This window comes from Mesocricetus auratus, unplaced genomic scaffold, assembly GCF_017639785.1.
Source record: "Mesocricetus auratus isolate SY011 unplaced genomic scaffold, BCM_Maur_2.0 Super-Scaffold_100028, whole genome shotgun sequence".
NCBI classification, from domain to species: Eukaryota; Metazoa; Chordata; class Mammalia; order Rodentia; family Cricetidae; genus Mesocricetus; species Mesocricetus auratus.
Window position 1 is genome coordinate 16,640,851 of NW_024429209.1, and position 26,897 is coordinate 16,667,747.

At 48.9% G+C, this 26,897-nt stretch overlaps 1 long non-coding RNA gene and 1 pseudogene across 1 annotated transcript; both read right to left on the reverse strand.

Annotated features, from left to right (window-relative positions):
• Positions 1-1,925: 1,925 nt before the first annotated feature.
• LOC121134506 lies at positions 1,926-5,984 on the reverse strand. The gene is made up of 3 exons (XR_005871595.1): positions 5,864-5,984; positions 4,383-4,458; positions 1,926-3,512 (listed from the first exon to the last, which is right to left on the reverse strand). It is a non-coding gene; the product is annotated as an uncharacterized LOC121134506 (long non-coding RNA).
• A 14,286-nt stretch (positions 5,985-20,270) lies between these two features.
• LOC121134604 lies at positions 20,271-26,296 on the reverse strand (annotated as a pseudogene).
• Positions 26,297-26,897: the final 601 nt, after the last annotated feature.

Sequence of the window (26,897 nt, forward strand, 5' to 3'; positions counted from 1 at the left end):
TGTGCCTGTGTGTGTGCTCCCACCACCTGTGACTCAGGCTCAGAGAATTTGATGTCCTCTCCTGCCCCCCTAAAGCATCTGAATGCACATGGCACACACACACACACACACACACACACACACACACACACAGGCACGCATGCACGTGCGCGCACACACACACTCATGCACAGAATCTTGCTATGTTTCTCTGGTTGACCTGGGACTCACGATGTAGACCAGACTGGCCTTGAACTGTCAGTAATTCTCCTGTCTCTGCCCCTGAAATCGTAGGATTGAAATTACTGTGTCCAACTCGCACTGGGAAACCTTCCAAGTCCCAGGCATGACTTTTGTACTTCCTGACCCAGCTGGGAAGCTGCCCGCAGGCCACACAGAGCTGCTCTGACCTCCTTTCTGTGTATATGGGACTTCTCCAGAAAAACCTTTCTGCAGCCCATTTGACTCCCCCGCTTTCTTTTCCAAGACAGGGTCTTACTATGTAGACCAGGTTGACCTTGACCTCACAGAGTGCTAAGATTAAAGGCGTGCGTCACTATGCCAGGCTTGTGTCTTCTCTTTTTACCATCTGATTTTGTTTTTGTAGCACTCCACAGAACTGAATTTATCATTTTTTAGAAAATTGCTTATTGATTCTCTACACCTAGAAACACAAGCTCCTCGCCAAGCACATTCACTGATGTACCTACCTCTGTCCCTAGCATGATTCCCGGAATATACTAAAGCTAACTATGGACTCTCTAAGTTAATTATTGTAGGCTAGGATATATATCTTAGTGGCAGAGTACTTGCTGAGCATGCAAGAGGCCCTGGGTCTAAACCTCCTCAGTGCTGCAATTGTACACACACACACACACACACACACACACACACACACACATTCACACACACACACTGTGGATTTATCATTGACTCTTTGAGTATAGTTACAGATAGGTGAGTAGTATTTGATTGTAGTCAACTCTGATTTATAGGCAGGTAGATTTCACTTGTTTCCTGTGCCTTTCTGTGGGATGATAAAGCCCAAAGATTGTGCTGTGTCCACTAAGAGCGTGAAGGTGACCTGCCGGTATACCAGATAAAGAGTAGACCTTCATTTCTTAAAAATTCTATTATTATTATTATTATTTGTTTGTGTGTGTGAGTGTGCGCATGCATGTATGCCTAAACAGGACAGAGGCATGTCAGATCCCCTGAAGTTGGAGTTACAGGTGCTGGTTATGGGACTTATGCCCTCTGCAAGAACAGTGCATGCTTCTGTCAGCTAAGCCATCTCTCCAGCCTCCCTCCCCCACTTTTTTGAGATAGTGTCTTAACCCCAAGTGCCCAGGCTGGCCTGGAATTGTCGGCAGTCCTTTTACCCCACTTCCTCTCAGTGGCTGGATTAGAAGCATAAGCCACCACATGCTTGAAGCGGCCCCTTCAATCCATTCAGCACATCAGAATCAGGGAAGCCAGGATTCCTCCCGCTCTAGTCAAGATGGGGTTAATCCTCAGCCCACACCCCCCTCATTTTACTCTACCACAGGCCTTCCCTTTTGTACCCACTAAGTGTCTCTTCATGCCAGGCTGGCCCGGAGGGTGACGAGCACATCCCCAGAAGGACCTCTTTGGGATTCTGAATTTGGAGTAAAGCTGGCCGCATCTTGCCCTTAGCCCCTGCCTAGGCATGCCTGCTTGCGGTTTGTCTTTCCCAATGGCCGCACCGAGGAAAAGATTGATCGAGGATGGTTCTGGGCCTGCACCCTACTAGAAGGTTAATCGAGGACGGCTCTGCTTGTCCTGAAATGTATGCTTCAAGCTCTGCCCCACCTTGGTGCTGCCTCGCACACTGCTCTCCATGCCCGAGATGTTTGGGTTCAGACTAAAGAAAGCTAGCGGTTGGTCACCAAGCTTAATTAAATTTGTCTTCATTTAGTCTTTAACTTGCAATTGTGGGGGTTGGAGCTGGTGTCTGGAGACGCACCTCGGAATACCCGATCATTAGCAGAACGAGAGTCATGAGATGTGGAAGTTATGAGAACAGGCAAGCTGGGGGTGTCTTGTAGGATTTCTTCTCAGTCCTCTTAGCTTTGGGCATTGGCAAATAATGCATCATTGTCACCCCCGTATCGCCCAGTAGTGACCTAAAGTGAACTATGACGTTATTTTGAAGAAGTTTTGTAGTTTTTGTTTTGGTTATAAACCCCTCTTTCCCTTTTTAGGGAACAAGAAAACACGAGAAGGGCGGGGTCCTAGTTTGCTTTCTGTTGCTGTGATAAATTCCAAGACCAGAAGTAACTTGGGGAGGAGCGAATACATTTGGTTTACACATTCGGTCAGAGTCCATCAGCGAGGGAAGCCAGGGTGGAATTGAAGCAGGAGGAGAGGCAGAAGCCGGGGGGACGCTGCTTACTGGCTTCTCTTCTCTGCTAACTCTCTCCTAAGGCACAGGCCTGCCTGCCTAGGGATGGCACTGCCGGTGGTGGCGGCAGGCTGGGCCTAACCGCATCAGCCACCAATCAACACAATGCCTCACAGACATAGCCACAGGCGATTTCCCCATCGAGACTTCCTCTCTGACACTGAGCTGTATCAAGCAGAAGCCAAGTAAGACCGGGAACCCGGGAGACAGCACATCATCCATTAGAGCACTTGCTGCTTCCACGCGAGAAGCTTAGCTCAAATGCTGTGTCCACATGAAAGGCTTGCTGGCTAGAAATAAGCCAGGCTAAGGCTGGGCATTTATAAGTAAGAATACGTCTCAGTGTATTTATTTGGGGATCTGGGTGGTGGCCCCCTCCCAAGAGCAAAGCAAAAAAAGTAAAAACAAAACAAAAAAAAAACCCAACTACAGGGTCCCTTTCTAACTCCCTGGCTTCTATAGTCCTTCCAGATTTGCCACACACACACCTAAAAGACTAAATGCTAGGACTTACATATGAGTGAGATCTGCACTCCTTAGTTTATATGATCTTTCTTTTTAATTTTAAAAATATTTGCTTGGTTTACATGTGTGAGTGTTTTCCCAGCATGCATGTGTGTACACCATGTTCATGCCTGGTGCCCGTGAAAGCCAGAAGAGATTCCCTGAAACTGGAATTGTGGATGTTTGTAAGTCAACCTACAGGTCCTTGGTATGGAGCCTGGGTCCTCCTGAAAAGCAGGCTTACCTAATCGAGTCCTACACTCTGAATGAGGTTCCATTGCCTACAGCTAGGCAGGAGTTGGAGGGGGTAAATGAAGCCATTTACAGATCCAGACATTGGATGTGTTTGGCTTGAGATCTGCCAGAAGTTCCTGGAAGTTTGCCTCTCTCTGCCTTTGTTGCTTCAACACAGAAGGTGGAGGAAACAGGAGCTTCCAGCGAGGCAGCTCTGAGTCTCCACGCCGAGGTCAACCTGGCCACGTGGACTTAACCATCAGGCTGTAACATCTCTGAGGGTCACGTAAGATTCCTGGAAAGACCGTCCTTCTAATCTGTCGCTTTGGGCCATTCTACTTGGTCACTTCCAGGTGAGCCCGTTAGGATTCTGGGAAGACACAAAGATCAGAGAGGAGAGCTAATACAAATCTAAAAGCCAGGTGTGATGATACATGCCTGTTATGGACTTGGTGACAGTGTCTCAGGTCTGTAGTCCTAGCATGTGGGAGGTGGAGGCAGGAAGCTCAGAATTTCAAGGTCACTCTTTGCTAATTACTGAATTTGAGGCCAGTCTAGGTTATCTGAGAACCTATCTGAAAAAGAAAATAAAACAAAGTAGGATCCTAAGTATGACTGTAAGAGTCCCTCTTACTCCAGCCAGCAAGATGAACACCCAGGAGCTAGGGGAAGGACTCACTGGATGCTGACCCTGGGAAGGTAGCAGTTACTTCCTCATCCTAAAGAAAACTGATGATGTCTGTGGTTAGGAGCTGAGTGTGGTGGTTGTTTGAGTATTTCTAGTTTTCCTTGTTGACGGGGTGCATCAGAATTGGACTAGCTTATTCCTCCTCTAGCCCCATTCAGCTACTGAAATCCTGACCCTCAGTGAGGTGGTACTAGGAGGCAGAACCTAAGAGATGTGCTTAGATCGTGACATCGAGGCTTTAGGAAAGGGTTTGCAGAGCCCCAGAGAGCTTCCCCACAAGGGAGCACACAGCAGAAATCAGCGGTCTGAACCAGGAGCCTGCCTTCTGCACAACCCAAGCATGCCAGCACCCTGATCTTGGATGTTCAGAACTGCTAGACATACATTTCTGTTATTTGTAAACTGCCTAGCCTACAATATTTTATTACAGTAGTCCAAAGGGCTTAAGAGTGATGGACAATAATGTTTGATCATGTGATTACATTTATGTTTGAATTAAGGTTCTGAAGAATGGATGTTCAGGAGGAAACAAAGAAAGAAGAAAATACTCACTTCCTAGTGGGCCAGGATTCCTTGTGACTTGCTTTTCTGATGAAGTGTGGGCATTTCCACTGAATCGATGCATTCCCTAGCAGGAAGAAGAGGGCTCATAAGACTTAGGAAATCAAGGAAACACACAAAGTCCAGGAAGTAAATTAAACTTACAAGACCCTGGGAGCCCCTGAAAGGTACAGGTTCACAAGGCCCTTCCCCAGGGTCGTGTAAGCAATAACAGTTGCTGGGAAGAATGCTCTCAACCAACAGAGGTGGCTGCAGGTTGTACAGGGAACACCAGACATGAAGGTTTTCAACATCATTACCTAACCCAGGCTGGGATGGGCTTTTTGGTGATGAAGCTGTCTGTCACTCACATTCCAGTGAATACCTCCTCATGCATAGTCTTGATAAACTCACCGGTTCATCAAGCCAGACTTGGGTGAAATTGGTCCAGCCCTCTCTGGTCCACACTCTGACCTGTGACTCAGCTTTCACTTACATCATGTGGCACGTTGGCTTAGCAGGCTCACTGCGTGCAGTCCCGTCTCAGAGATGCAAACCCCTATTAGCATCTTCTGGCAGTGGGGCTTTAGGCAGTGTTCTCAACCTATCTGAACCTCGGCTCTCTGCTGCAGAGTGAAAACAGTGTTGTCTCCCTTCCTTCCTTCTTCTTTCTTCCAGACAGCACCTCTCATTCCCAGGGACTTACCAAGTATAACAATGATGCTCCAACCCCAGCCCTGTTCTTTCTCCTTTGAGCCTTCCCTGGGGGCTGCCCTGCTGTTCTCACAGATTCAGGTCTGGCCAGCTCCTAATAGCAGCACTCAGCAAACTGTCCCGTTCTCCTAGAACCTTCCACACAGCCCAGCCCTGCTGCCCAGTCTGCTCATCGGTTCATCCGCTCGGGCCTTCGCCTGTGTTTATAACTTCATGGTACTGAACAGTGTCTGTCTGTTTCCTTCTCGCTCTCTCTTCCTTTCCCTCTCTCTCCCCCACTTCTCTCTGCCCCCCACTTCTGTCTGTCCTCCCTACCCACTCTTCACATCCTGCTTTACTGTGTAGCCCTGGCTGGCCTGGAACTTGCTGCATAGACCACACTGGCCTGGAACTCACAGAGCTCCTCCTGCCTCTGTCTCCTGAGTGCTAGGATTAGGATTAGACGTTTTCCATTGCTTATTTTGTAAACAAAATTGTATTTGAACAGAGCTCCACTCATTAATACATAGTATTTACCGTGACGCAGACTGTGTGGTCCCTCTGACTAAGATATTCACTGTCTGGCCTTTTATAGATAAAAAAAAAAAAAAAAAAAAAGCAAGCAAGCAAAAACTCGACGACTCCCCAGCCCAGTACAGACGTGAAACTTTTGGGCTGTGAGTCACCGGCCTACATTTGAATCCCAGCTGTAGCACTCACTGCTCTGCAACCCTGGTTACTCATCCGTGATGTGGGACTCTGAACCCTTCCCAGCTGACGTGAGAAACATGCTCTCTCACCTTGTTAACCGCTTTGAAGCAATCCCGACGGCTCCCCTAGGCTTGGTGTCTTAGACCATGATCCTAGCGCGTCTTCTCTGTTCTTATAAATAATTAAAACCAGCGGAAGAATCGGGGTCGCCGCCTCCCCTGTCCTCGGAATAAAGACGCACCGTGTGCCAGCTGTCCACGCCAAGCACGGCATGTTGATTGGCTGAGTCAGAGCGAGGCAGGAGGTCTTCCATTGGCAGACTGTGGGGCTGGCTGTCTTTGATCTATTCTGGACACTACGCTGACTCAGCGCTGGCGATGGAAGGCCCGCAGATGAAATGTCTGGGAGATCAAATATTCGTACGAGAGGCTCAAGAGTCCCCGTGGTCCCCACAGCCTCATGGGAAGGACCAGGAGGCATGAGAGAATGTTTACCAGGGGTTGGTGTGGAGTCTGACATCAGTTACAGAAGTCTGGTGCTGGAGAGACCTGGCCAAACAGCCGCAGTTCCTGGGAAACTGGTGTGGGGCCCCTAGGTGGTCCCAAGTTTACTATGAGCCAGACACACAGGGCTGGCAAGGAACACAAGACCCTGGTCTGCAGGAGATGCCTGTGGCTCCGAGGAAGGCAGAACAGAAAGCGACTTCAAATGAGCTAGGCAGACCAACATTTGGAAAATGGATGTCAGCTGTGGAGTCCGTCCTTAGTGGTGATATTGCCAGTGTCTCGGGGGGCTAGGGAGGAAGAACATGGAGGGTCAGGCTAGCCACTGCCTTGGGAGCCCTGTCATCATGAGGAATGCTAGAGGACCCAGGGATGGTTCCCAGGAAAAGAGCGAATGACCACAAGAAAGGTCAATGACAGGCCTTCTCTGTGGAAGACGCTGCCTTGCCTATCCATCCATCCATCCACCCACTCATCCACCCACCCACCCATCCATCCATCCATCCATCTATCTATCTATCATCTATTATCTATCTATCTATCTATCTATCTATCTATCTATCTATCTATCTATTGTGGACCTGGGGCTGGGCCTCGAGCATATTTGGCAAGCTCTGTGCCTCTGAGTGACACCTCCAGTCCTAATCTTACTGCCCCTACCACAAGGAGGGACATAAATTCAATGGATTCACCATCAGACGACCAGCCCTATTCACACAGTCCTTGCAACCCCCTTCCCTCCCGCCCAGGTCTCCCATCTCAAAAGAGGTGATTCTTAGATTCCTCTTTGTTCTTAGCTCTGCCTTTCTGGTGACAGCCATGGATGCCTGCTGGGGGCTAGCATGCTGGGATCCTCTCTTGAGGGAGAACGGAATCTGTCCCAAGGACTGCCGGCCTCTGTCTTCATATGGCTGAGTCTGTCGTATGTAAATCTGGGGTGGCAGGGCAGACGCTTGTCACCAGGACAGCGCTGTGGATCGTTTTCTAATCTTTCCGTGTCCTCACTCTCCCTGTGTTCCCGAAGCTGGGCTTTATGAGTTACCCTCGTGCCCTTGCTATGGTTTTTGCTGGGACTACTATGGGTTTCTTCCCGGGTAACTCAGATGCCCAGGTAGTTAGGGAGCGCTTGCTGTTCTTGCGGAGGACCAGAGTTCAGTTCCTGTCACAACCGCCTGTAACTCCAGCTCCAGGGGACCTGGTGCCTTCCTCTGGTCCCTTAGGGTTCCAGCACACAAGTGTGCATGCACACAGAGAGAGACACGCGGGCAACACGTAAACAGATTTATAATTATTAGCTATCTCAGGGGGCAGGAGGCAAATCTCCTAGTACACCTGAAGGCGTGGTGGTGGATGGTGTTCTCCACTGAGTACTGCTTCAAGAAGCAGGGACAAGGCTGAACGGCACTGTGTAACCAAGAAGCAGAGGGGAAGCATTTGGCCTCGGCCTTCGGGAACGTGTGAGATTAATGGTAAAAGTTGAGGTTAATGGTAAATGCCTCTTTCTAACTCTGGGAATAAATTCTCAGCTGTAATTCAGCCCATTTCTTATGCAAAGTGAGGGGGTAAACAGACCACGGAGCTGTGAGGGCAAAAACTCACCTGATGTGTTAGCTGTCTGTGCTGTTAGGCATTGTTCTGGGTTGGGAGAATAGTTCAGTGGTAGACTATACATTTGCATGCTCAGTGATCCAGGGTTCATTCCCAGTATGAAAGAATAGGTGGGGGGGGGCAGTGTAAGGGGAGAGAAGGAAAGAGTGGGGTGAAGGAAGGAAGAGTGTGGCTGTAAGGGATATGGAAAGAGATGCATGGTGGCGCACGCCTTTAATCCCAGCACTCGGGAGGCAGAGGCAGGCGGATCTCTGTGAGTTCGAGGCCAGGCTGGACCGACAGCCTCCAAAACAATACAGAGAAACCTTGTCTCGTAAAACCAAAAAAAAAAAAAAAAAAAAAAAAAAAAAGAGAGATGCATCAAGATCAAGATTAACATACGAGGGCTGCAGAGATGGCTCCCTGGCTAAGAGCACTGGCGGCTCTTCCAGAGAATCTGAGTTCAATTCCCAGCAACCACATGGTGGCTCACAACCATCCATGAAATCTGGCGCCCTCCTCTGGCCTGCAGGGATACATACAGGCAGAACACTACATATATAATAAATAAATACATCTTTTAAAAAAAAAGACAAACATGTGATAGAAGCTGTTTGGCTGAGAAAGACTAAAGGCCTTCTCCACTTGGGCTCCATGCCGCTAACAGAGCGTGTCTGCTCTATGAAACCTTGCGGGAGGACGCGTGTTCTGCAAATGATCTTCAGGAGGTCATGAGCCTCAGGGTCCAGCCTCTCGTGAGTGTCTGCCTCTCCCTGGAGCACTTCCCCTTTCTTCATAAGCCATCTCCATGTCTGTTGCTAATCATGTGTCTCCGGTGCAGCTCTTTGTCCTGGGACACCAGAGCCTGGACATCTTTCCCTGCACCCCTAGTCTCTGCTTTGTAGCAGAGCAGAGGAAGGACAAGAAAAAAGAAAAGAAATTGCCAAATTGCCAGAAACAGTGTTTTCAAATAGTAAGCAATCACTCTGTCTCAGTTCTAGAGGTCAGAGTGGGAAGTGGGTCTCACTGCGTGTGCTCAGGCCTGGGCTGGTTTCTATTGGACATCTGGGGAGAGTCCACCTCGCTGCCATTCCTGGCCCTGGGGGTCTTTGGCTGTCTCTCTGTCTGACCCCATCTCCCATCTTACCTCTGTGCGCAAGGCTGCAGATCTCTGACCGTTTCCCCTGGAGCTGTGGAGGCCTTCGCTGGGGGCCTGGGATCATAGCGGCCTCCTTGCGGTGTTAAAATTGAATAGGAGACTGGGTGACTTATAGTAAAACAAATTTATTTGACCCATGGAGCTGGAGGCTGGGAGGCCCAAGAGCACAGTGTAGCACTTGGGGAGAGCCTTCCCACTGTCCCATCCCATGGTGGAAGGAGAGAGGACAAGCAGGGGTGTGAGACAGAAGAAAAGCAAGACACAGCTTTAAAAAAAAGTTGCGGGCGTTGGTGGTGCCTTTTACCCCAGCACTTGGGAGACAGAGGCAGGCGAATCTCTGAGTTTGAGGCCAGCCTGGTCTACAAAGTGAGTTCCAGAACAGGATCCAAAGCTACACAGAGAAACCCTGTCTTGAAAAACCAAGAAAAAAAAAAGGTTTTAGTCTGAATGATGTGGTGCACACCTTTAAAAATATCGCTAGCAAGGCTGTGGCAGGTGGATCTCTGAGTTTGAGGCCAGCCTGGTCTACATTGTGAGTTTGAGGCTAACCTAGGGTACATAATTTATTTATTTGTGTGCATGTGTGGTGAGTGTGTGTTGTGTGTATGTGTGTGTGTATGTGCATGAGTGTGTGTGTGTGTGGTATGTGGTGTGTTCATGTGTGTGTGTATTTGTATGCCCACAGAGGCTGAAAGAGGACTTCATATCCCCTGGAGCTGGACTTACAGTCTTGTGGGTCTCTGGATGTAAGTGCTGAGAACTGACCTTGGGTCCTTAGGAAGAACAGGAAGCTCTCTAACCACTGAACTATCTCTCTCTAATTCCCCTCTCTCTTTTTCTTTCTTTCTTTCTCTTTTTGTATTCAACATCCTCTTTATTGATCATCTCTGTAATTTTTTTTTTGGTTCGCATGTCTAAGCTAGAGTCTTAGGGTACTATCAGTGAAGAAATGGCTTTTCAGGCCTGGGGCTGTAGCCTAGTGGAGAGCGCTTGCCTCGCAAGCAAGCATGAGGTCATAGACTCAGTTACTCGTCCTGATGACAATGAGATGGGGGAGGAATTCCATCTCCTTTTGTTTTGTTTTTAAGACAAGATCTCACCATGCAGTCCAGGGTGGCCTGGACTGTGACAGTCTCCTATCTCCACCTCAAGGGCTGGGGTTATAGGTGTGTGCCAGCTCACTCGACTTGTTTATGGCTTTCGGATCGGGTTCCTGTGACAATGTGATCTCAGGCGGAAGCATTCTCCACGGTGTGGAATAAGCTCGTGACTCATAGATTGCTGGAGAACTCAACAGGCAGGCCCATCCCATAGACACTGGGCCTCTGTTAGGACCAAGCTTGAGATCAGATAGTGAGTTTCTAGTCAAAACTAGTCCCTGTCAGGGCTCTGGGCTGGAGCAGGCCTCACCGCGCAGCTTCAATCATCCTAGAGCAAAGTGCATGCAGTGGCCAGGAAACGGCTGGGCTCCACTCTGGGCTGCTGGATTGACCCGTGTGAGCTTCTAGTTCATGGCCAATGTTGGCTTTCTGGAGTGGACTCCTGCATTATCCAAGTGGCAACAGAGGCTGGGGCTCAGGATATCAGTGGGTAATTTCAGAGTGGTCACCTATTAGTAGACAGCTTTTCCTTTTTCTTTCAAACGTTTATAGGTGTGTGTGTATGTGTGTGGGTGTATTGGCATATGTCCATGTCCCTGGAGTATGGAAGAGGTATATGTGTGTGTGTAGCTACAGTTGGGTGTTGGGAATGGAACCAGGATCTTCTGCAAGGGCAACAAATACTTTTAACTACTGGGTCATTTTTTTTCCCCAGCCCCATCCTGGAATGAGATGATGTCATCTCTGGTTTATCCAGTTATTTCAATGAATGGGCTAAAGCAAGTCCAATTCCTTGCTAAGATAGGATTATCACAGTCTCTTTCCTGGTACATCCAACAGGAGACTAAAGTGTAAGCGAAACCGTCTTGTAACAGCTGTATTTTATTAGTATTATTTCGGTTTCTGTTTTGAGATTTTTTTTGAAATAGAGAGTCTTTGTACACAGGCCTAGCTGCTAGCTGACTTCAAACTCACGGTGGTCCTCCTGCCTCAGCCTCTCTAGGGCTGGGCTTATACTATGAGCTACTACAACTGGCAATGTTGTTGTTGTTGTTGCTTTACGTTAAAAGCGTAAACAGGTAAAAATGGAAGCTTTCCTTCCTCTAGGGTCATGAATGGTCTAGTTTTCCTCAGAGACACCACAGACACACGTTTCTAGAATGTCCTTTCAGAAATGCTCAGTGCCAGGAATTCTTACTAGGGATATGTGTATGATTGTTGACCCTAGGGGACATTTTTGGTGCTCACGACTGCTATGTTTGGCAGGCAATGGGCCAGAGGCCTCGCAACGTACAGAACAGCAGCAAAGAACGGCCTGATGTGGAGTGCCGAGCTCTCTCTGCCCAGAGACGCAGGCGTGCGCGCACAGGCGCCCTCGAGCACTTCCGTTCTGCTGACGGAAGGAGCACCTTCTTCTATATCTCATCCTTTCCACGTGCCAAGCGAGATAGCTTTGCGTCGCACGCATGAGGGGAGCCTCTCCAGCCTCGAGACGCCGTTCTCTGGGCTTGGATCACTGACTGGCTCATTCTCCTGCTGACGGACACTCGGGCCGTTTCTAGTCTCTGAGGACAAGATCACCAGGGCGATGCTTGTCCACAGCTTGGAGAACCCATGGTGGACGACAGTTGGTGTGTCTGTCTGCTAACTCATTCTAGTAGACTTGCTGGGTCACAGTGGACATGAGCTCAGGATGCTCACAGGGGTTGCCAAAGGCCTTCTGAAGACATTTATTGTGTATTCCCGTCTCCCACCAGCATGTCAACAGGACTCTTCTGCTTCTATTTGAAACCAAGGGTAATCCACAACTGCTCGTCTTCCAGAAAACAGGAATTGGGGTAAAGGAGCACATAGACCCCCGAGTGTCCGATGTCAGAGGTGTCCTCTGCAACCAGAGGGACAGAGACAAACCCACGTACAATGTGTGCTTTGGAGCTGGCCTAGCACAGCCTCAAGGGTTCTTTTAGTTTTCATGCAGGCCTGGGGGATGTCCACTCTTCCTCCTCCCCCATTCTTCTCCGCCTCTGAGGCATTTCGCTCTTCCTTCTCGCCCTCCTCCCCCTACTTCTTCATAGAGTTCCGTGTACCCCAAACTGGCCTTGAGCTGACTGGGCAGTTGAGGGTGGCCTCGAACTCTTGATCCTTATGCCTCTGCTTTCCAAGAGTTGTGAATTGGCTAGTTTTATGTCAGCTTGACACAAGCTAGAGTCGTCTGAAAGGGGCGAGCTTCACCTGAGAACATGCCTCTGTCAGATCCAGCTGTAGGGCACTTTTTAAGTAATCAGTAGGGGAGGGCCCCGCCCGTTGTGGGTGGGGCCATCCCTGGGCTGGTGGTCCCGGGATCTATAGGAAAGCAGGCCGAGCAAGCCACAGGGAGCAAACCACAGGGAACAAGCCGGTAAGCAGCACCCTCCACGGCCTCTGCATCGGCTCCTGCCTCCAGGTCCCTGTTCTGCTTGAGCTCCTGTCCTGACTTCCTTCAGGGATGAACAGTGATGTGGAAGTGTGAGCCACATAAATCCTTTCCTCCCTAAGTTGTTTTGGTCCTGGTGTTTCAACTAAAGCAAGAGGAACCCTAACTGAGACAGAGTTGGATCATCAATTCTATTTTTAAAAGTCTTTTCTTTTTAAGTGCTTTAGCTCCACATTTGAAAATACTAGTAATAAATCCTGTACTATTTTATTTGGTGTTGAAGCAGGTGTAAGAGCTCCTTTTCATTGGAGGTGTATGCTGCCCCCAGTGGAGGTATGCCGAATGTGGGGGTGTATGTCACATGTGGGGGTGTAAGCTTCATTCCCTGTCTATGTCATGATGGACACATAGCCCATTTCTCCATGTTTGGGGTCTTATAAATGGTGCTACAGTAAACACCAGAGTGCAACTATCTGTTTGAGTCTCAGCTTTCATTCTTTTGGTATATACCTGGCAGAATGAATCGTTCATATGGTCCTGCCATAATTAACTTTAGCTCGTTCTTGGAGGAGAACCCACCATCTCATATATGCTAAAAAATACACTCAGGGCAACACGCTGCGTGAGGACATTGTGTTTGAAGGAGAGAAGGATTTCATGTGAGTGTGAATTTAAGGGGTGTACTGGGTAAGGAACTTGTGAAACCATGATAAAGATGACAAACCCTGTGATCACCAGCAGAAGGCTGCACTCACACAGCCTGCAAGTTTTGAGTTGCCCACAGCCTGGGAGCCGGAAGAAGAATGAACAAGACTCCACAGAACAAGAGGTGGAGCTAAATCCGAAGCCAAAAGCTGCTGCCACCCGTGTCGTCCATTTCAGGGGTCCTAGTGTGTGGTGGCGTGGGACTTGCAGCTGTGCTTTCTGAGTTGTGTTCTAACCTGGCAATGCAGGTCAAGTGGGTTTGTGTTTTCTGTGGGCTTTGTTTTGTATATTTATTTATTTGCTTTTTCTTTTGGGGACAGAATCGCATGTAGTCCAGGAGTGCTAGAGAGGAGTGTGTTTCAGCTAAGAGCATGTAGGTAGCGCTCTTGTAAGGGACCTGAGTTTGGGTCCCAGCACCCGTGTTGGGTGGCTCACAACCACCTGTGACTCCAGCTCCAATGAATCCAATGACTCCTGCCTTTATGGGCACCTATACTCACATGTAACACACACACACACACACACACACACACACACACACACACACACACACACACACACGAGCGCACGCGGGGGGCCGGGGGACTTAAAAAACAAAACACAAAACCCAGAATTGCCTGTGTAGCTGAAGCAGGCCTTGAACTCCTAATTCTGCTGCTTCTACCTCCCGAGTGCTGGGATTATAGGTATGTGCTACCATACCTAACTAACTAGACATTCTTTTCATTGTCGTTACTGATGTAAGGTTTTATGTAGCCTCCATCTCCTAAGTGCTGGGCTTACAGGCATGCACCGCCACACCCGGTGCTGGGGATGGAACCCAGGATCTCATGCATGTCAGACAAGCATTCTGTGAACGCAGTGCAAACCTCCAGCATGCGGCTCTTCATAGTCAAAGTCTGTTTACCTGCCGTGCTTCCTGGATTCCCACATTATGTGCTCCGGAGCGTTGGTCGCTTGTGTTTCTGCAGTGGCACGGTCCTTACCCCACACTGTGCTGTGAGGAGTTCAAAGACACAACTGTGCTTCTCAGTGTGACATCATGATGGGCAGAGAAATCACAAGGAACGTTTGCCTGTATCTCTATGGGGTATATCACCCCATAGAGAAGCAAAGGTGAAAAGTCAAGCTTTTTAAATGTTTTCATAGAATTTTGTTCCTAGGATACTTGAAAATCCTTTAATTGAATTTAAGTTTTAGTTTTCTGTGTGTGTGGTTTTGCCTGCAGTTTTTCTGTGGGCCACATGAATGCTGTACCTGAGGAGTCTAGAAGAGGGCATCAGGACCTCTTGAGCTAGAGTTACAGATGACTGTGAGCCACCATGTGAACTGAATCCAGGTCCCCTGGGAGAGCAGCCAGTATTTGCAATTTTTTTTTAATGGACTCACTATGTAGCCCTGTCTGTTCTGAACTCCATTTGTAGACCAGGCTGGCCTGGAACTCACAGAGACCTGCCTCCTTCTGCATCCTGAATGCTGGAATTCAAGGTGTGCACCACTATGCCAGACCAGTATTTGAAAATCTTTAAGGAAAGGATAAATCTCTGTGTTTATTTATTTATTTGTTATTTATTTATTCTGCAGTGATATGGTTTTTTGTCTTTCTTTTAATTCTGAAGTAGTGTAATAGGAAAGAGAACGTATCTGTGTTTTGGTAACAAGTGAGAACTTATTTGCAATTAATATGATTTTAAAAATTATGGAGGGCATTGTGGCCCATGACTATAATCCCAGCACTTTAGAGGGAGAAGCAGGAGGGTCAGGAGTTCAAGATCATCCCCAGTCTGCCATCATCAAAGTCTACTTCAAGAAAACTCAAACCAAACAAACAAATCCCCAATTCCTCGGTTATTTAAAGTATTTTTTGTTTCAACTTAGTTTAAAGTTTGTTTGTGTGTATGTAGGTGTGTGTGTGTGGTGTGTGTATGTGTGTTTGTGTGTGTGTGTGGTGTATGTAGGTGTGTGTGTGGTGTATGTGTGTGTGTAGGTGTGTGTATAGGTGTGTGTGTAGATGTGTGCGTGTGTAGGTGTGTGTGCATATGTAGATGTGTGTGTAGGTATGTGTGTGTAGGTGTGTGTGCGTGTGTGGGTCAGAGGACAACTTGCCCAGTGGGTTCTCTCCCTCCACTGTGTGGGTTCTGGGGCTGAAACTCGGGGTGTCGAGGTTTCGGGGTGCCGAGATCGGCAGGAAGTGCCTTTACCGGTGAATCACCGAGACGATCCTGCAGTGTGAATTTTAGATTTTAAATATGTCCTGACGTTGGCTGGGTGTAGTGGCTCACGACTTAAATCCCAGCACTCAGTAGGAGAGGCAGACACAGGGACAGGCAGCTCACTGTGCGGTCCAGGGCCAGCCAGGGCTGCAGTAAGTGAGATCCTGGCTAAACGAACAAACAATACATAAACCCCTGAATTAGTTATTAATGTAAATAAATTCCGTATTTACAAATACGTCTGTACGTGTATCATCTCCCTTATGAAAAAACCGTGTCTACAAAACAGTAAGGTTAAAGGTTTCTGGAAAGACATTAAGGTGTGTGCCACAATTTGAATCTGGAATGTTCCCCACATGCTCCTGTTTATCTCCCTTTGTCCCTGCTGTGGGGCTGCTTTGAAGGCTGTAGAGGTGAGGCCTGATTGGTGGAAACAGGCCACAGGGGCGGGGCCTCGTTCCTGCAGCAACCAAAGGAAGAGAGCAGCTGCCTCTGCACTCAGAGCCGTTTCCCGCTGTGAGGGAATAAAGTCTGTGAAACTGTGAGCAGAGCAGACTTTTCCTCCCTTCGAGACTGAGCTTTTGTTCCTACCGGGGCATTTAATCAGCAGGTGTGAGAAGAAACCGAGGCCACGGGTCACCCAGTCACTGCCGGTGTCAACATGTTTGTTGTGAACCCATCTAGTCTTTCCCCGTCAATTAAACTGAGAGATCCAGTCCCCAGAACCCAGGTGGTGGGGGAAAGGATGGAACCCATGCCCCAAACTGTCCCGAGCCCCTTCAGTGAGCTGCGGCTCGTGCACTACCAGGTTCCCCGTGGGCTCTCCTCTCGAGCACACATCTCCACACGGATAAAAAAATAAATAAGGCCGGGCGGTGGTGGCGCACGCCTCTAATCCCAGCACTCGGGAGGCAGAGGCAGGCGGATCTCTGTGAGTTCGAGGCCAGCCTGGTCTACAGAGTGGGTTCCAGGATAGCCTCCAAAACAATACAGAGAAACCCTGTCTCAAAAAACCAAAAAAAAAAAAAAAAAAAGTAAGACCTTAGATTATAAATTAGGGACAGTTTAGTGATCCCCCCACTATCAGAAGTAATCACACTGGCTTCTATTTGTGGAATAAGCGACCGTTTCTTCACGGGACCTGAACAGGTTTAGCACCTAGAGGCAGTAACGGGACAGGAGTGGCTGGTGGTTGCTGCTCTGCTACTCAAGGAATGATCACATCCATTCCAGAAAAACCTTTCCGATCCCAAATGTTTTTATTACGCAGAACGGACATCCATGGGAAGGATCGGGGGAGGCCAGCTCCTCCCAGTTTTTAAAGATTCTGAAGAAGAAAGCAAATTACAGACACATACGAAGCCAGCTGTGGCGTTCAAGTGCCAGCTACCCGTCTCAGGTGGCAGGAGGAACAGCCATAAAGGGAAGTCCCTTCCTGTGCAGCCTGGACGCCTCACTAGGAGCCTCTGTCTGTCTGTCGTGACTCAGCCCCCCCCCCCCCCCCCTACCACGGACAGTCAAGGCTCTCCCGCCTTGGGTACACACACACTCTACGCATGCCCAGCTCACCTGCCTTCCTGCTGTCCACCCTCCAGTGAAGCAACGTACGTGGAGGCCGCTCCCTGCCAACCCATGTGCACGACTGCCTAGGACTCTCAAGTGTAGGGGAGTGCACTGAGGTCATTTTCAAAAGGCAATTTGAGACAGAAACCCGGGCTGGGGATGCGGCTCAGTTGGTAGAGGGTCTGGCATGCACGAGGCCCTGGGCTCCATCCCCAGCCCTGCAGACACCAAGTATGGTGTCTTTAACCTGCAAGCCCAGCACTTGGGGGTGGAGGCAGGGTCTGCTGGAGTACCAGCTCATCTGTGGCTACATAAGGAGTTCAAGGTCAGCCTGCTGCCCTTGAGAATTTGTCTCAGGAAGGAAGGAGGAAAAGAGGGAGGGAGGAGGAAGGAAGGAAAGAGGGGAAGAAGGAAGGAAGGATGGAAAGAAGGAAGAAAGGAAGGAAAGAAGGAACTCAAAATTCTCTTAAACTTTGAACTTTGATTGGGTGAAGGAGTAAGCTGGAATGGTGATCTTCTCACCTGTAAAACGTCCTAAAGGATGGCTGCCTCACAGGTTGGTGTTTGTGGAGGAAGACCAAAATGCCCAAACTTCTGTTTGCTTTGTCCATTTCTATGTGTGTGCACCACACACGTCTCCGTGTCCTGCCTGTGTGTATACGCATGTTTGCAAGTTTGTGAACACGCACGAGGTGTGGGTGTGCATGCCTATGGGTCCATGTGCAGGCTAATTAATCATTCTATCTGGCTCTTCCTCCTCATTCAACGAGGCATGGTCTCTCCGTCAGGTCCAGAGCTCATCCCTATGGTTATTCTTGCTAGCCAGCTTGCTCTGGGGAACCCCGGTCTCTACCCTCCCTGGCTGGAATTACAGGCAGGACACGGTGCCTCCCGGTGTTTATGTGGGTGCTGGGGATCTGAACTCAGAACCTTGACATGCCCAGCACAGCTCGGTCCTGGAAACCTGACTGGGGTGATGAGAGAATGAAAAAGGGACAGACGTCTACCCAGAAAGACTGGGTTCAGATGGGCCACTCGAGCTCTGATGGAGCAGCACCAAATGAACCTCACTCAGCACACCTCCTCAGGGTCTCTATTATACACACCACGGGGAGTTACACAGCAGGGTTACACAGGGGTTAGCTAGCCAGGTGGGAGCTCTCTGTAGGGGAGCAGTTTCTGAGGAGTGGCTTAGGTCGTGCTTTCAGTAGACAATCAGCATTCGAACAGGGACTAAGAGGAAGACTTTGTCAATTCCCTGGAGTCTGAGGCATTCACACAAGGCTCCCTACAGGTGGGTTCTCATGCATGCAAGGGCTTTACCCATTTTCCTTAGCCTCATACAAACTTTTCCTAGACCCCATGTCTCAGTTGCTTTCCCACGGCTGTGGCAGGACACCATGACCCAGGCAGCTTATAAGAGAACATAACTGGGCTCACAGTTTCAGAGGGTTGGAGCATCAAGGCAGAGTAAAGGCATCAGGGACGGCTGGGAGCTTATGTCTGTCTGAAAGTGGGGGGGCAGAGAACACATTAGCAACGGAGTCAGGTTTTCGAAACCTCACACAGGCCCCCAGTGACACACCTCCTTCAGCAAGGCCACGCCTCCTCATCCTCCCAAAACAGTTCTACCAAGTAGGCACCACCAAGCATTCAAACACATGAGCCTGTGCGGGCTGTCCTCACTCAAGCCCTGATGTCTGTGACTCGGTTGCTTTCTGGGAGAAAAGTCAGATTGAGTTGATTTTGACAGGAAGGCACTGGATTATATACGTGTGTATATATTTATATACAATAAAATACATTTCTGTTTATATGACGCCCCACACACACACCCAAAGCAGGAGACCATGCTCCATGAGCCCCATCTGCTCCCCCAGCCAAGGATTAGCTTGAGGGCTTTTCTTTCTTCAGAGTGACCTCAGAGCGCTTGTTGGTGTCTGTGCACGGCTGTGCCCTGAGTGATTTTCTCAGTGAGGGAGTCATGGGCTCTGACTGGTTGATGCCAGGATCCTGATTCCCAGCTTCCTGCGTGGAGTCTGACTTCCCCAGAAGACCCCCATGGACCTCTCCTTCTTCCTGCCACGTGACTCTGGAATGTGCCATGCAGCCCCCTCCATCCCCAGGTCCCGAGAGAATAAAGCCGGACTCAGCGGATCCAAGTCCTGCGACCTGGCAGGGTGAGATGCATGCACACATGGGCCGGGGTCGTTTGCTGTGGTTCTGTGGCGAATGTCACTGGGGTCCCCTCCTTTCTGTGGTGGCAGGGTGAGGCGAGCACATACCTAATGCTTCTAAGCTCTCCGAGGGTCCCAGGCCCCAGACCCAGGTGCCACTACTACTGAGCCTCACTGAGCCTCAAGCTGGCGCCTCCAAACCTTTCTAAGAAGGCCCTTGGGCTCAGGAGGCAGGTGGATCTCTGTGAGTTCGAGGCCAGCCTGGTCTACAGAATGAGTTCCAGGACAGCCAGGGCTACACAGAGAAACCCTGTCTCGAAAAACAAACAAACAAACAACAAAGAAACACAGAAAAAGAAGGCCCTTGAAAACCCAACATTAATATGCTATTATTATTATTAATTGGGGTTCAATTTGCATATAACAAATCGCAAAGATTACAATAAGTTTTTGAGTTTCAACAAAAGTTTAAATCCTCACAACCTTTGCCCCATTGGCATAGACCCTTCCAGCACAGCAGTAACCCTCCCTGGAGCTTTCCCATGGGCACCCTGGCCTCCCTCATACCTCTGAACCCTTCACTGTAGTTCAGTTTTGGCGGTTCTAGAAGGTAATAGAAATGGAGTCAGACAAAAGGCTCACTTTTGGGTCTGGCTTCTTTCAATATTGTAATATTGCTGAGACTAATTTTTGTAGTTGTTATTGTTTGTTTTTCCAGACATGGTCTCACTATATAGACCTGGATTTCCTGTAACTCACTCTGAAGACCAGCCTGGCCTCGAACTCATAGAGATCTGCCCACCTCTGCCTCCTGAGTGCTGGATTTAATGGGTCTAAAAAGCATTTGCCACAATGCCCAGCTTTTCTTTTTTTTTTTTTTAACGGACTTAATTCGCTTTATTTTTCTTGTATAAAAATCCTTATGTGGTTGTGTTGGTGGTGGTGCACGCCTTTAATTCCAGCATTTGGGAGGCAGAAGCAAGTGAATCTCTGAGTTCAAGGCCAGCCTGGTCTGCAGAGTGAGTTCCAGGATGGTCAGGGTCACAGACCCTGGATCCCTGCCCTCCCAAAAACCCTTATGTGGTGGTCACAGCTGGAGCCTGGGGCCTCTGAAGAGACTCTGGTGAGGGTTTTCACGAGACAGTCAGAGAATTCCTGATAAGGAGACTTGATAAGCACAGTGTCTTTCCAGAGGTCGGGGATCTGGTAGCTGTAGGTCTTGCAGATGGCATTAAGGGCGGCCTTGGCAAAACTGCCCAGGGTGGCAGTGCAGCCCCTGGCTGATGTGTAGCCGTCATCAATACTGGCCATCGAGCAGCAGCTTCCTGGGCACAGGGCAGCCCTTCTTGGGGCAGGGATGAAACACAGCACAGAGTCACAGTGGCCTGTCACCTAGCATGCGACCAGCGTAGACCTTGCCAGTCTTACTCCCACAGCAGCCTCTCCACACAGTGAAAATGGGACGCTCCGCCAACATGATGTCCCCTCACTTGGCAGGGGCCACCTCCCTGAATCACTTAATGCCAAGACCAACCTGACCATTGCAGTCCCCAATAGTGACAAAAGCCTTGAACCTGGTCCTCGGACCAGTCCCAGTCTGCATCTGCACTGGGGTGATCTTTAAACCTCATCCTTTAGGGATGCGCCCAGGAAAAAGTCAGTAATCTCAGATTCCTTAATGGGCAGGGAGAACAGGTAAATCTCCTCCAAGGACTTGATCTTCTTGTCCTTGAACAGGCGACCGGCTTGGTGATGGGGATCCACTCTTTATCTTCAGTTTATCACAGCCTTGACCGTGACTAATGCCTAAGGCTGCTGCCCTCTTGACCTCCTACTCCTGGGTCCCCAGGTCCTCAGCGCCCTCCATTGCACCAGCATCGTCTGCGGTTTGGTGATTTCCAAGAAGGAAGAGGAAGAGGAGGAGGAGGAGGAGTATTCTTTTTAAAAAATGTATCCTTAGTGCTTTCTCCCCTCCTTTCCTCCCCCCTCCCCTCCTCCTTTCTCCCTCTCTCCCCCTCCCCCTCCCTCCCCGTCCACCCCATACTTTGTCCTCCCCACCAGGCTACTGTGTGCCTTCCTGTGAATATGCAAGCACACTGAGCCATAACTTGCCCGGCTCACCAGGACATGAGGTCAAGGACTTCATGCCAGCCTCTGCCATCATTTCCTCCTGGCTCCTGCCCCAGTGGCACAGGCTCTTGCCCGTTCTCTGGGTCACACACTCCTGACACATGCCTCAGCTTTCCCCGTGTTCTTCCAACCGTCTACACAACTATGCCCTCACTTCCTCAGGTCCTGGCTGAGAGGCTGTAACTGTACACAGACCTTTCTGGACCCCTGGGACGGAAAGAGCAGACTCCCCCGGGCACACGCACACACTCGCTACCCCCAGCTGCCCCGCTCCTTCACACCGTATTTTCTCCGTCTGTGTCTTTACGTGGTTCTGGAGATGCTAACATGCACGCGCCCTGCCACCCACGCTCCCACAGTAAACCATTCCGGTTTCCAGCTTACTCACAGTTGCATAATCAGCACCAAGGTCAGTCGTAGATCTTTTTATCACTTTAAAGGGGAACCCTGAACCCTTCAGTCATCAACTCTCTTCTCCTTGTCCTTCTAGCCTTCAGCAGATGCTTATCTAATCCCCCCCCTTCGTACACAGGCCAATTCTGGACACTCTACATACATGTCATAATACGATGACCGGGCCTCTGTCCTGGCTTTGTCCAATTGAAGCAGTGTTCTTTCAAGCTTTAGCCCTGTTGTCGTGTGCATTGATTATTCATCTTATTTATTTATTCATTTGCTGGCTTTTTTTTTGAGACAGAGTGTTGTGTAGTCTGGGCTGACCTCAAACTCACTATGACAAGGATGACCTTTGTGCTAGTCAGACTATTTTTTGTCTAGCTGACACAAGCTGGAGTCATCTGGGAAAAGGAAACCTTAATTGAAGGGTTACCACCATCAGATTGGCCTGCAGACCAATCCTGTGGGGCATCTTCTTGATTACTGATTGATATGGGAGGGTCCAGCCCACTGTGGGTGGTACTACTCCTAGGCAGGTGGTCCTAGGATGAATTTATAATAAAGCAGATTGCAAACACTCTGTTACTATCAGAACCTCACACCCAGCCCGGCTCTCATTCCTTCTCCTTGGTACATTGGCTGATTCTGGATATTCTGCATAAATGTAATAACTCAATAACTGGACCTTTGGCCTGGCTTTGTCCAATGGGTGTAGTGTGTTCAAGTTTGTTTGTAACACACACACACACACACACACACACACACACGCACGCACGCACGCACGCACGCACGCACGCACGCACGCACGCACACCGGGTTTCTCTGAACCCTGGAGCCTGCATCAGAACTCACTCTGTAGATCAGGGTGGTCTCGAACTCACAGAGATCCGACCCACCTCTGCCTCCTGAGCGCTGGGATTAAGGCGTGGGCCACCACCACTCAGCGTGTGTTCAGGTTCGAACCATGCCATTCCTTCTGTGCACAGACAACTTTGTGCACAGGCCACATTTCGCTTACCCGGTCGTTGTCATGGGCACTGGGTGGTTTCCACCTTCTGGCTGCTTTCAGGAATGCTGCTACCCATAAGCCCTTCCATGCTTTCACTTCTTGTGAGGATATAAGCATGGGTGGATTTACTAGGGGATATGGTTTATTGGTTTGCTTTTTTCTATTGCCATGAAACACCCAGGCAGGCTAATGCCATAAAGAAAAGAAGTTTGGCTGACAGTGTCGAAAGTTCAAGGGCATGGGACTGGCGTCGGATCATCTCAGGTAGGGTCGCTTGGTGGTGCAAGAGCAGTCTGGGGAAGAGGCCACATTGCCCAATGGGAGCCAGAGACAGGCTGGCGTCCCCCATCCCTTCTGAGGGCAGCACATTGGCTCCATCTTTTACAGCCTGGTTTCCTTCTACTCCCACCTTGAGGATCAAGTTTCTAGTACGGGACGTTCTGATGGCTAACGACTTCAAATGCAGAGAGAAATCTCCCATCAGCAGTTTATTTAGATATTTTTTTCTGTTCTGTTGATGCTTAGTTTTTCTAAACAATAATACGTGACACAGGTTGAAAGCTATGAGGTCTTGTTTTATATAGATACAGTCACTCATAAGTGTCTGCTCAATTAGCTTTTACACAAATGCAATTATAGTGCATACATGGTTTGGTGACTCCTCCTGGTTGTGGAATGATACACCCTGGCTGCCTTTCCTGCCGATGCCTTGGGCTGACTCATTCTTTATAAGGCTCTGTGCTGTCCCACAGAAAGGACATCCCATAATTTATTTGACTGGTCTCCTATCATGAAGCATTCAGGCAGCTTTCCAGATTTGGGCCATAAAAAACAAAAAAGCCATGCAAATAGATAAAGGAAGTTTATCCCTGCTGGTGAGGGGAGCCGAGGGGACAGCCTGTTAGAAGGTAGGATCAGAAGCCAACAGGGGCCTCCTGAAGACACTCAAGGTTAACCCTGCATTGGCTGGTTCCCGGGAGGCTCCAGATGGTTCCAGGGATCAACCAAGGCAGCCTGAGTGGACTAAGAAGGTTCGGTGGGCTTAGGGAAGCCGCTGTTAGCCAACCAGTGTGGAAATCTCGCTCGCTGTATTTGGGCCACCGGTATAGTCCTTCTAGTCAGCTTTATCCAAGACTGGCCCTGTTTAGTATCCACCCATTACCCCCCTTGGAGTCCATGGCTGAGAACGCTTTTGGTTTTACAGAGCTTATTGTTAGGGAATAATCTTTTTTGTACGTTGTGAAGATGTGTCTTGGCGAAGGCACCTTCTGATTGGTTTAATAAAAGATCCGACTGGCCAATAGCTAGGCAGGAAGAGGTTAGGCGGGACAGCCAAACTGAGAGGAGGCTGGGAAGAAGAAGGGTGGAGTCAGGAAGAGTCACCAGCCAGGAGGAAGCAGGAGACGAATATGCCACGCCAAAAAGAAAGTGCCACCATGTGGTAGAATGTAGATAAGAAATACGGGTTAACTTAAGATGTAAGAGCTAGTTAGCAACAAGCCTAAGCTACCAGCCAAGCATTTATAATTAACAGTATGTCTCACCAGGCAGTGGTGGTGCACACCTTTTATCCCAGCACTCCAAAGGCAGAGGCAGATAGATCTCTGAGTTCAAGGCCAGCCTTGGTCTATAAAGTGAGTTTCAGGACAATCAAGGCTGTGGCTGTTATACAAAAAAGCCCTGTCTCTAAGAAACAACTACAATAATAACAATAATAATAATAATAATAATTAAAGTCTCTGTTGGCAGGACAGAGTTGATCAGGGGTCCCTATGAAAAGCCCTTTCTACAACTTCTTATTAGACTTTTCTTGGAGAATTTTGTTTTGATGGAGAATGAAAGCAATTGATGATATTTATGCTGGCAGCTCTCCATGCTATGGTTTTTGCAACTGATGTCTTGCAGTCCTCCCAGGAAGGCTGTGAGGTCCTCTCTTCAGGCACATTTTACAGCCTGGGAAGAGGCTCAGATGCTCAAAGATGGTCCAAGCTCACACAGTGGAGCAGAGATTCAGAGCCATTTCCATTGGCCCAGCAACACTTCATGTGTAGCTGGACTTCTCTGTCCCACCAGCCAGTTCCTAAATAATCACACAGAGACTTTATTATTAATTATAAATATTTGACCAGTATCTCAGGCTTGTTACTAACCAGCCCTTATATTTTAAATTAACTCATATTTCTTATCTATGCTCTGCCAGGTGGTGGTGACTTTTTTCAACACTGCAAGTTCATTTTGCTTTTTGCTTCTCTCTGCGTCTCCATTTGACTCCTGAAACTCCTCCATTCCTCTTTCTCTGTAGCTTCTTCGAGCTGTCTGCAAGCCCTGCCTAACCTCTACCTGTCCAGCTACGGGCCAGCTTAGTCAGCTCTTTTATTACCAAGTGAGAGAAATACATTTTTTGTTTGTTTTTCAAGACAGGGTTTCTCTGTGTAACAGCCCTGGCTGTCCTGGAGCTTGCTTTGTAGGCCAGGCTGGCCTCGAACTCACTGAGATCTTCCTGCCTCTGCCTCCCGAGGGCTGGGATTAAAAGCATGACTCGCCACCGCCCAGCTGACAGCAATACATATATACAGGGCACAAAGATTGTTCCACAGCTCTCCAGGGTTCCTTTCTCAATTCTAACAAATGCGTAGCTGCTGTAGGATTTCCCACAGTCCCCCACGGCCAGGGCCCAGTACAGGCATGCCTGTGTTGCCACCTAGACGCCTGGAAGTAGATGGGGGGATGAGAGGCTGCCACAGAAACCACTCATGGCAAAAAGTCTGGACCCCGAAGTGAATGGGAGTGTCAGGACCACTGAGGCCAAGAATTAGCAAGTAGAATTTGGTGACGCACACCTTTAGTCCCAGCACTCAGGAGGCAGAGGCAGGAGGATCTCCGTGAGTTCAAGGCCAGCCTGGTCTACATTGAGAGTCTTAGGATAGCCAGGACTACATAGAGAGAACATGTCTTAAATAAATACATAACCATTTTCGAAAGAATTTGTGATGTAGGGCTCAGGAGCCGGCTCAGCAGGTGAGTACTTGCTGTGAGTGCAAAGTGGGCCTGCGTCTTGAAGCCCAGTGTCCGAGTGAGAAAGCCAATTGTGCTACAGTGTCCTGAAGCCCCAGCGTCGGGATAGGAGACAGAGACAGGCTCACGGGGCTCGCCCGTCAGAAGCCTAGCAGACAGACACAAGCTCAGGTCCAGGGAGAGAGCCTGTCTCAAGGGAATGACGTGAGGAAAAAACACCTGCCATCCTTCTCTGGTTTCTGCACAGAGGCACCCTTACATACACACACACACACACACACACACACACACACACACACACACACACACACAGGTCCCAGAAGAACTAGCGTTGAAAACAGTAAAGGGCGCTTTTGACCATCAGCTATACCAAAGAACCCTTTCCTGGGCCATGGGTTCTCCATCAGTAAAATGGGATCCATGGTACTCTTGGTCACCAACTCTTTTGGCTAGGCTGGCTGGTCAGGGAGTTCCCAAGCTCCTCCTCTCTTCACCTCCTGAGTACTGGGATTACAGCAGGGTGCCACTGACCTGGATTTTTGCGTAGGACATAGTAGCGATCAGTAGCAGTTGGTGGTTAAGGCCTCTTACTCCTTTGGAAAACACTGAGGAACCCTTATGATTTTTCTTTCTTTTTGTAAAAAAAACTTTATTTAATTTTAAAAATATGTATGAGTGTTTTGCCTTCATGTCTACGTACCAGGTATGTGCCCGATGTCCCAGAGGCCAGAAGTGGGCGTGGGATCCGCTGGGACTAGATTTACAGACAGTTGTGAGCTGACATGTGGGTGCTGACAATAGACTCTGGGTCTTCTGGAAGAGCATCCAGTACTCTTAACTGCTGAACAATCTGGAGGCTTTTGTGTTTTAGTCAATGAGCTATACTACAATTCACTATTAATAACAACTGTAGTAATGGTGATAAGTGATATGGTCAAAATATTAGTTAGAATATAAAGCATTTAAAAATTACATTCATTTATTCATTTGTGTGTGTGAGTGTCTATATGCATCTGTGTGTGTGTGTGTGTGTGTGTGTGTGTGTGTCTATGCATCTCTGTGTGTATGTGCTTGCTAACGTAAGAGTGTGGAGCTCTGAGAACAGCTTGTAGAAGTTGGTTCTCTTCTTCTCTCACTGGGAATTGAACTCATA